Source organism: Mesoplodon bidens (assembly GCF_964165515.1).
Source record: "Mesoplodon bidens genome assembly, chromosome: X".
In the NCBI taxonomy this organism is placed as follows: Eukaryota; Metazoa; Chordata; class Mammalia; order Artiodactyla; family Ziphiidae; genus Mesoplodon; species Mesoplodon bidens.
In genome coordinates, this window is record NC_138163.1 from 30,742,062 (window position 1) to 30,749,874 (window position 7,813).

At 36.6% G+C, this 7,813-nt stretch overlaps 1 pseudogene across 1 annotated transcript; it reads right to left on the reverse strand.

Annotated features, from left to right (window-relative positions):
• Positions 1 to 4,970: 4,970 nt before the first annotated feature.
• Positions 4,971 to 5,885, reverse strand: LOC308609135 (Y-box-binding protein 1-like; annotated as a pseudogene). The gene has a single exon. The product of its transcript is annotated as a Y-box-binding protein 1-like (transcript).
• Positions 5,886 to 7,813: the final 1,928 nt, after the last annotated feature.

The window sequence follows — 7,813 nt, forward strand, 5'->3', positions numbered from 1 at the left end:
GCCCACTCAGGTAATCCAGGACAATCTTATCTCAAGATTTGTAGTTTAATTACATCTGAAAAATTATATTTTCCAAATAAGGTAACATTCAGTTTACACAGCGTACAAGGATTTTACATAGACATATTTTTTGAGGGGGGCCACCATTCATCCCATTACAGACCCAATCTGTTTTCTTGTATTTTTCAGCTTCTGGATGCTGTCTGCATTCTTTGTCTTATGGCTCTTTTCCATATTCAAAGTAAGAAATGGCTAGTTGAGTATTCCTTACATTATATCACTCTGACTCTGAATAAGAACCCTTTATATTGCCCCCCACCCCACCCCAATAATCCAGCATAACATTCCCCTCTCAAGGTCAGTTGCTTAGCAACCTTAATTACCTAATCTAAATTCAAGAGAATAGGGGGTGGACATTTTGAGGGAACAATTAGTCTGCCTACCACACTATAGAAAGTGAGGATACCCTTTGTTCATCAGAGACACATATTTTCCCATATTTTTCATAAGTCTGTTCCATGTCCATAATAACAAAATCAGGCATATCTAATTTCAGTTGAGTTATTAGCCAATCTAATTCTAAAATGTCTGTACAATGTTGATGTTATTCTCTCTGCAAGAAAGCAGAAATTGCTTATAAATTTAATCACATTTAGATTTCATCATATATAACTTTGTGCTCAACTTTGCTAATATTTACTCATGTGCAGAGATTTTCATTCTTGGAAATGAAGATAAGTCAAAGGATATTGACTGGATTATATTGATTTAATTACATTATTCTTACTATAGTCAAATACAAGTTTTTAAAATAAAAACTTAGAAGTCGTATTGAGGGTTTTAACTATGAAAGTTCTTGCAAAAAAGTCAAGTGTTGTTTTGTCTTGGGCTGTAGAAATGGAAATGTGCTGAGTTTTTTGTTTCTTTGTTTTATTTTTGTTTTCATGCTCTCATGAAAGATGACCTTATGTTATTCAAGCAAATGTAATTATTACTGGTGTTACTGTTGATTTTTCATAGCATTCTAGTACATACCATTACATACAATTTTTTTCTTCCAGTTTTATTGAGATATAGTTGACATACAGCACTGTATAAGTTTAGGGTATACAGCACTGTATAAGTTTAGGGTATACAGCACAATGATTTGACTTAACATACATTATGAAATGATGACCACAATATGTTTAGTGAACATTCATCATCTCATATAGATACAAAATTAAAGAAATAGAAAAAAAATTTTTCCATGTGATGTGAACTCTTCGGATTTACTCTTTTAAGCATTTTCATACATAGCATACAGCAGTGCTTAGTGTATTCATCACGTTGTAAATTACATCCCTACTATTTATTTATCTTATAACTGGGAGTTTGTATCTTTTGACTACCTTCATCCATTTCCCCCTCCCTCCACTTCTGGAAACCACAAATCTCACCTCTTTTTCAATGAGCTTGTTTGTTTGTTTTTGAAGTATCCATTAGTGACCTTTTAAGGTAGAATTTGCACAACTTCTGGACTAGGCTTACTTTAGTAAATAGGGAGGTTAGATCATTTAATAGAATTTTATACTCTTATTATAGAATAATGGGACATATTCAAAGTTTATCCAATGAAATATTTTTTCTTAAGTCATTTCCTGCTTTTTATTAATCCAAAGTATAAAGTTCACTAATGTTAGTAGTTTGACAATAATCTAAAAAAGGTATGTAAAAATCAGATATCCCTATAATCAATTACACTGAAAGCATGACAATAAAAATAGATATAAGATGTAGGTTTCATCAATAAAGGTGAATTCCCTGGTTCAGTGATATCACTCCAAAGTGCTGGGCACCAAATGAGTTATAAATCTGAGAAAAAATTAAATCACAGTTGAGTGTATGTTACTAAAACACAAAGTACATAGAGGATGAAATAATAAAATAACTATAAAGTTAGAACCATTCAGTAATCTGTTCAATAAATATATATTGAGCATGTTATGTGTGATAGGTATAATAGATCAAATGATCAAATGAATCTAATGCAGTTTGGTAAATGCCACTATAGGAGACATGCAGGGTGCTAGGAGTACACATATGAGGAGCTCTCATTCCTAGAACATGAAAACACTGTAGAAGATATAATCCTCCATTTTTTTTCTCTCAGATAACATAAAGTTAAGGAAATTATATATCTAGTAGCACGCCAACACAACAATAAGAAATCAAATACTATAAAAGATTTGGAAATATAAATGCTAAAGAGAATTAGAAAAAAGTAAAGGTCATTGGAGCAGTGAGCTAACAGAGAAGATGGAATTTGAGCAACTGAGGAAAGAGTTGGCCTTCAGTAAGTGGAAGTGTAGTGCAAGAATATTATAGTCAACGAGTACAACATATAATAGAGGAACAGTGACAAAAATGGCAGCTAAGGAGATGGGGAATAAGACAAAGGCACAGTAAGGACTGGAACAAGAATTTTGTGGAAGGGGGTAGTAAGTGATAAGCTTGATTTAAAAAAAAATGGGCCAAGATTGTGAAGTATTGGAGATTTTTGATTTGTTTAGGTCATTTATAATGAGCTCTTGTGTCAACCATGAAAGTGCAGTTCTAAGATCTCATGTAATATACAGAAGACCCCAGGAGCACCCACAGGTGGCTGCCAATAAATGACTGAAAGTCACAGTGATACTAAGGCAGATCCATTCCTATGAGATGTAGGACTAGTCTCACAGGGCAACTTTGGTCCCAGGATATCATATTAGCCTGATGTAAATTTTCCTAAAACTGTGCTTCAGTCTGAGACTCTTCCTCGCTAATTCTTTCCTTCACAGAGCCCAGACTTGCAGTGTAGAATAACAGCTCTTTCCCTCTTCTCCAGCTTCCTGTCCTACCTTTTTTCCCCCCTCACAGGACTTTCTGGCAATAAAATTTCTTGCCCTTCTGACAGCACAACTCTTATTAATTCTTAAGCTGGAAAATGCAATAATGAAAATGAGGTTTTATTAGAACTATAATTGTAATGCTATAAACAGGGAAGTAAAAAATAAAGCCCTGAAAATTGGGAGGGTATGGATTTATTTAATAGCTATGTGATGATGACATGAAATTCAGATTTGGCAGCACATATGGGAAGAAAATGATAGAACAGGTTTGATGGAGAATTGCACAGTAGATCAATGTTTGCTCTGGTGAAAAGAAGCAATACATATATCCAATAAAGGATTTCCTTCCAAAATATATAACGAACTTCTTCAAATCAATTTAATAAAAGACTGATAATCTGACTTGAACAGGTTCTTCCATATAGATGATTCCAAATCTCCAATAAACATATTAACATGTAGTCAGCATCAATTAGTCATCAGAGGAATGTTAATTAAAATCAGATTGAGAAACTATTAAATGATCATAATAATGGTTAAAATTTTAAAAGCAGATAGTACCAAGTTTAGGTTAGGATGTAAAACAAGCTGATTTCCTACATACTCCTAGTAGGAGAATAAACTGTTAGATTCACTTTGGGAAAGCATTTGGCAATAGCTAATATAGTTGACTAATATGTAAACTCAATAGCCCAGGACTTCCCTTTCTTTCCTAGTGTGTTCATTCTCATTGCTGTGCAGTTTCCATTCTTTGACTGTACTAAAGCTTATGTATTCATTCTACTGTATGTATATAAATGTATATAAAGTTTAAAACCAAGGAGAACTAATTTGTGATGCTTAAGGTCAAGATAGTGGTCATTCTTGGGTGACTGTGCTTCAGTGCTGCTGAAAATATTATACTTCTTGGCCTGAATGATGGTTATCCATATATTCACTTTGAGAAAGTTCATCTAACTGTACACTTATGATTTATGCATCAATAAAATATTGTACATTATATATTTTATTTAAATATTAAGAGAAATTTTAAAATAACAAAAATATGGTCTTTCCAGATTAAAATGTTCATATTATTCTTATTCTATTGATCTTACTATATATGCTTTTACTGTTAGAGTTGGATTTGTTGAATGTTCATTATTTTCTAGATTTATCAATTTAAATAGGATTTGACTTTCCCATTAGACAGTAAAACCTTGAGCACTAGACTATTTCTAATCTTCATATCCACTCATGGATCTCTCCTTAAACAAAAGATACAGTGCTGCTAAAACCTTAGGTCATTGCTCTTGTATCTCCATTTCTTGTGTGAAGGATACACACACACACACACACACACACACATTCGTGTATGTGTGTGCTAGGTTGAAAATGGTATTTATTTTTAACTTCCTGATATTATCTCCTAATTACCTTAAACTTCCATAATTATGTTTTCATTATTAAGACTTTTTTTGCATCGTGCTGTTTTTTTTTAAATTTTTTTAATTTAATTTTTAAGATCTTTATTAATAGGTGCTTGCAGTTTGACTTTTTTGAAAAAAAATCAAGCTGTAAACTTTTATTACAAATTTAAAATGAGGCTCTTGAAAATCTCAAACTTTTGGCTTCCCTGGTGGCGCAGTGGTTGAGAGTCCGCCTGCTGATGCAGGGGACACGGGTTCGTGCCCCGGTCCAGGAGTATCCCACATGCTGCGGAGCGGCTGGGCCCGTGAGCCATGGCCGCTGAGCCTGTGCGCCTGGAGCCTGTGCTCTGCAACGGGAGAGGCCACAACAGTGAGAGGCCCACGTACCGAAAAAAAAAAAAATCTCAAACTTGACCAGATATTAAACAATTTAAAAACCTTTAAAAGTGTATTGAGAAAAACAAGGCTTTAAGAAAAATGTTTTTCATTACCAAAAAGAGACGTTTTTAGGTAAAAATAATAAAAACCCCATGCTGCATAGATAACGCAGATAGTTCTGGTTATCTGGTCAACAGGCAAAAATCAAGCACTTAAGGTCTTCGGCTCCAATCTTTTGTTCATTTCTTATTCATATTCATTTCTTCTTGTTGGATGACTAAACCGGATGATGGTAGAGATGATAAGTGGGCATTTACTCAGCCCTGCCCTGCTCAGCCTCGTAGCAGATGAATTCTCAGCTGGTGGATAGGCTGCTTTTGTCTCTTTGCCATCTCGTGGTTTAGGGTTTTCTGGGCATCTGTGTCCGTAATTGAATTTGCAGCGGTACAGACGTTGAGGCGGCTGCTGACCTTGGGTCTCATCTCCTTGATTTGTCTCATCTTCTTCATTGCCATCCTCTCTGGGCTGTCTTTGGCCAGGAGGGCCCCTGTGGTATCATGGTCTATAACCCCGATACATATTCTGTCTCACTGGTCTACCTTGTTCCCCTGCACCCTGGTTGTCAGCACCCTCCAACCTGCACAGGAGGGTTGGAATACAGTGGTCGTCGCCCATAGGGTCTCTGCATGTAATAAGGTGGGAACCTTCGCCTGAGGTAGGGCCTGGCCTTCGGGAGCACTCTCCGATCCCTCATCCTTTTCCCCACTCTCACTATTCTGGTAATTCTGCTGGTGGTTGCGTGGAAGACCCCTGCGATGTGGAGAGTGTCTATAATGGTTATGGTCTGGTGCACATGCACCGCCTTGCGCTGGAACTCCACCAGGGCCTGTAACATTTGCTGTCTCCGCGTCCTTTTCTCCTTCAACAACATCGAACTCCACAGTCTTTCTGTCTCCTACGCTGCGAAGGTACTTCCTGGGGTTCTTCTTCTTTATGGCAGTCTGGTGTACAAATACATCTTCCTTGGTGTCATTCCTCTTAATGAAACCATATCCGTTTCTTACGTTGAACCGTTTTACTGTTCCCAAAACCTTCGTTGCGCTGATCTTTTTGTCGCCACCGGCAGGCACCGCCAACGTGAGGCTGCACCGCTGCCCGTCAGACCCGGCTCGGGGTCTGCAGCGCTGAGGGCGGGGGTGGCGGGCGGCTGCTGGGTCTCGCTGCTCATGGCTGCGGTGATGGTGACTGGGGCCGGCGGCTGGCAGCTGCGGCTCCTCCGGGGCTGGGATGGTCACAAGGCCAGCTGCGGCGGTGGGGCTGCTCAGCGCCTCGCTGGGGTCCTGCTCTTCAAATTTAAATGAAACAGTTGTCACTACATTGTCATGCAAAAACTCGCGATTTGCCCTAATGAACCATTTTCACATCTTTGCCAGTAAGGTTCTAGATATAATTTAGATTCTGCCAATGAGATGTACCAGAAAGAGACTTAGAAAGCAGAAGAGTGAAAGAAGTCGTTTGTCCTTATTACAGGAGGCAACAAGTGTTGATATTGGGTTCACCAGACATGACTAATTGTCACAGTCAGCCAGAGTCCTTCCCTCCCTGTAAGTCACATATGTTAGAGCTGCAGGGAAAGTGTGACATTTTCACTTGTTTCCTACATTGTCTTTACCAAAATTGCCGTAGTGAATCTGAAAGCTGCTGGTGCTCCACAACTGATTTCCAAGCCTCGCAATGCTTTTAAGCACTTAATAATACTTTGTATTAAATCCCTTTTCAGAAGAAATACCTAGAATGATTTTTATATCCCACATCATGTTGATATTATAGTCTCAATATTATAATGTTTGAGGAAATAACTACTTTTAACAAACATAACTAATCCAATTACATTTTCTTAGGTGAATTCTTCAATTCAGCAAGTGCATGTGCTTTTATTGTTTTTTAAAGTTCTTTTTTACCCTTGCATCAACTTATGTTAGGGCACATATCAATTACCAACAATTATTCATTGGCCATCTACAGGCATGCCTCTGAGATACTATGAGTTTGGTTCCAGATCACTACAATAAGGCAAATATTGCAATAAAGTGAGTCAAACAAATTTTTGGCTCCCAATGCATATAAAAGTTATGCTTACACTATACTATGGTCTATAAAATATGTAATAGCATTATGTGTAAAAAAAACAATGTACATACCTTAATTAAAAAGTAATGCTAGGGGGAGGGATAAATTAGGAGTTTGGGATTAAAATATACACACTACTATATATAAAATAGATAACCAACAAAGACCTACTGTATAGCACAGGGAACTCTGCTCAATATTCTTTAATAATCTATAAGGGAAAAGAATCTGAAAAAGATTAGATATAGGTATATGTATAACTGAATCACTTTGCTATACACTTGAAACTAACACAAAATTGTAAATCAACTATACTTCAATAAAAAAATAATAATGCCGTTGGAAAAATGGTGCCAACAGACTTGCTTGATGCAGGGTTGCCACAAACCTTCATTAAGTAAAAAACACTGTCTATGAAGAGTGATAAAGCAAAGTGCATTAAAACAAGGTATGCCTGTACTATCTTCTGAACACTGTGCTATGTCCTGGTGTTATAAGAATGTTGTATAACATGCTTTATGCTTACAATTTTATATTAGAAATTGTAATCCTTGGTCTTTGGCAACCAAGGCCAAAAGTGTCTTTTGTAATAAATACACTTGGATTAAGTAAAAGCTTGTCTTATTTTATCCCACACCGTAATCTGTCATAAGACTTGATTGCACTATAAACTTTACCGTTTACTTAATAAACATAATGTCCTTCTATGTACACAAATCTACATTTGTTTACAGAGTTACAAAGATGAATACAATATGGTGCATTTCCCAATGTGCTCACAATCTAGTAGTGAGGGCAGGCATAGTTATGACAAATTATAATGAGTTTAGGTTATGATGAACTCAACATAGAAGTAAAAAAAATACTACAATAGCATAAGCAAAGGGTTTTATTCTACATCAAGGGTTGAATAAACCTTGCCATATGAATAGAAATGTTGTCTGCCCCTAATTTGAATTCGATCAAGGCTGAAGAGGAAGAAGGACATTTTGGACAAACAGAACAGCTAGAAAATGATATAAATGC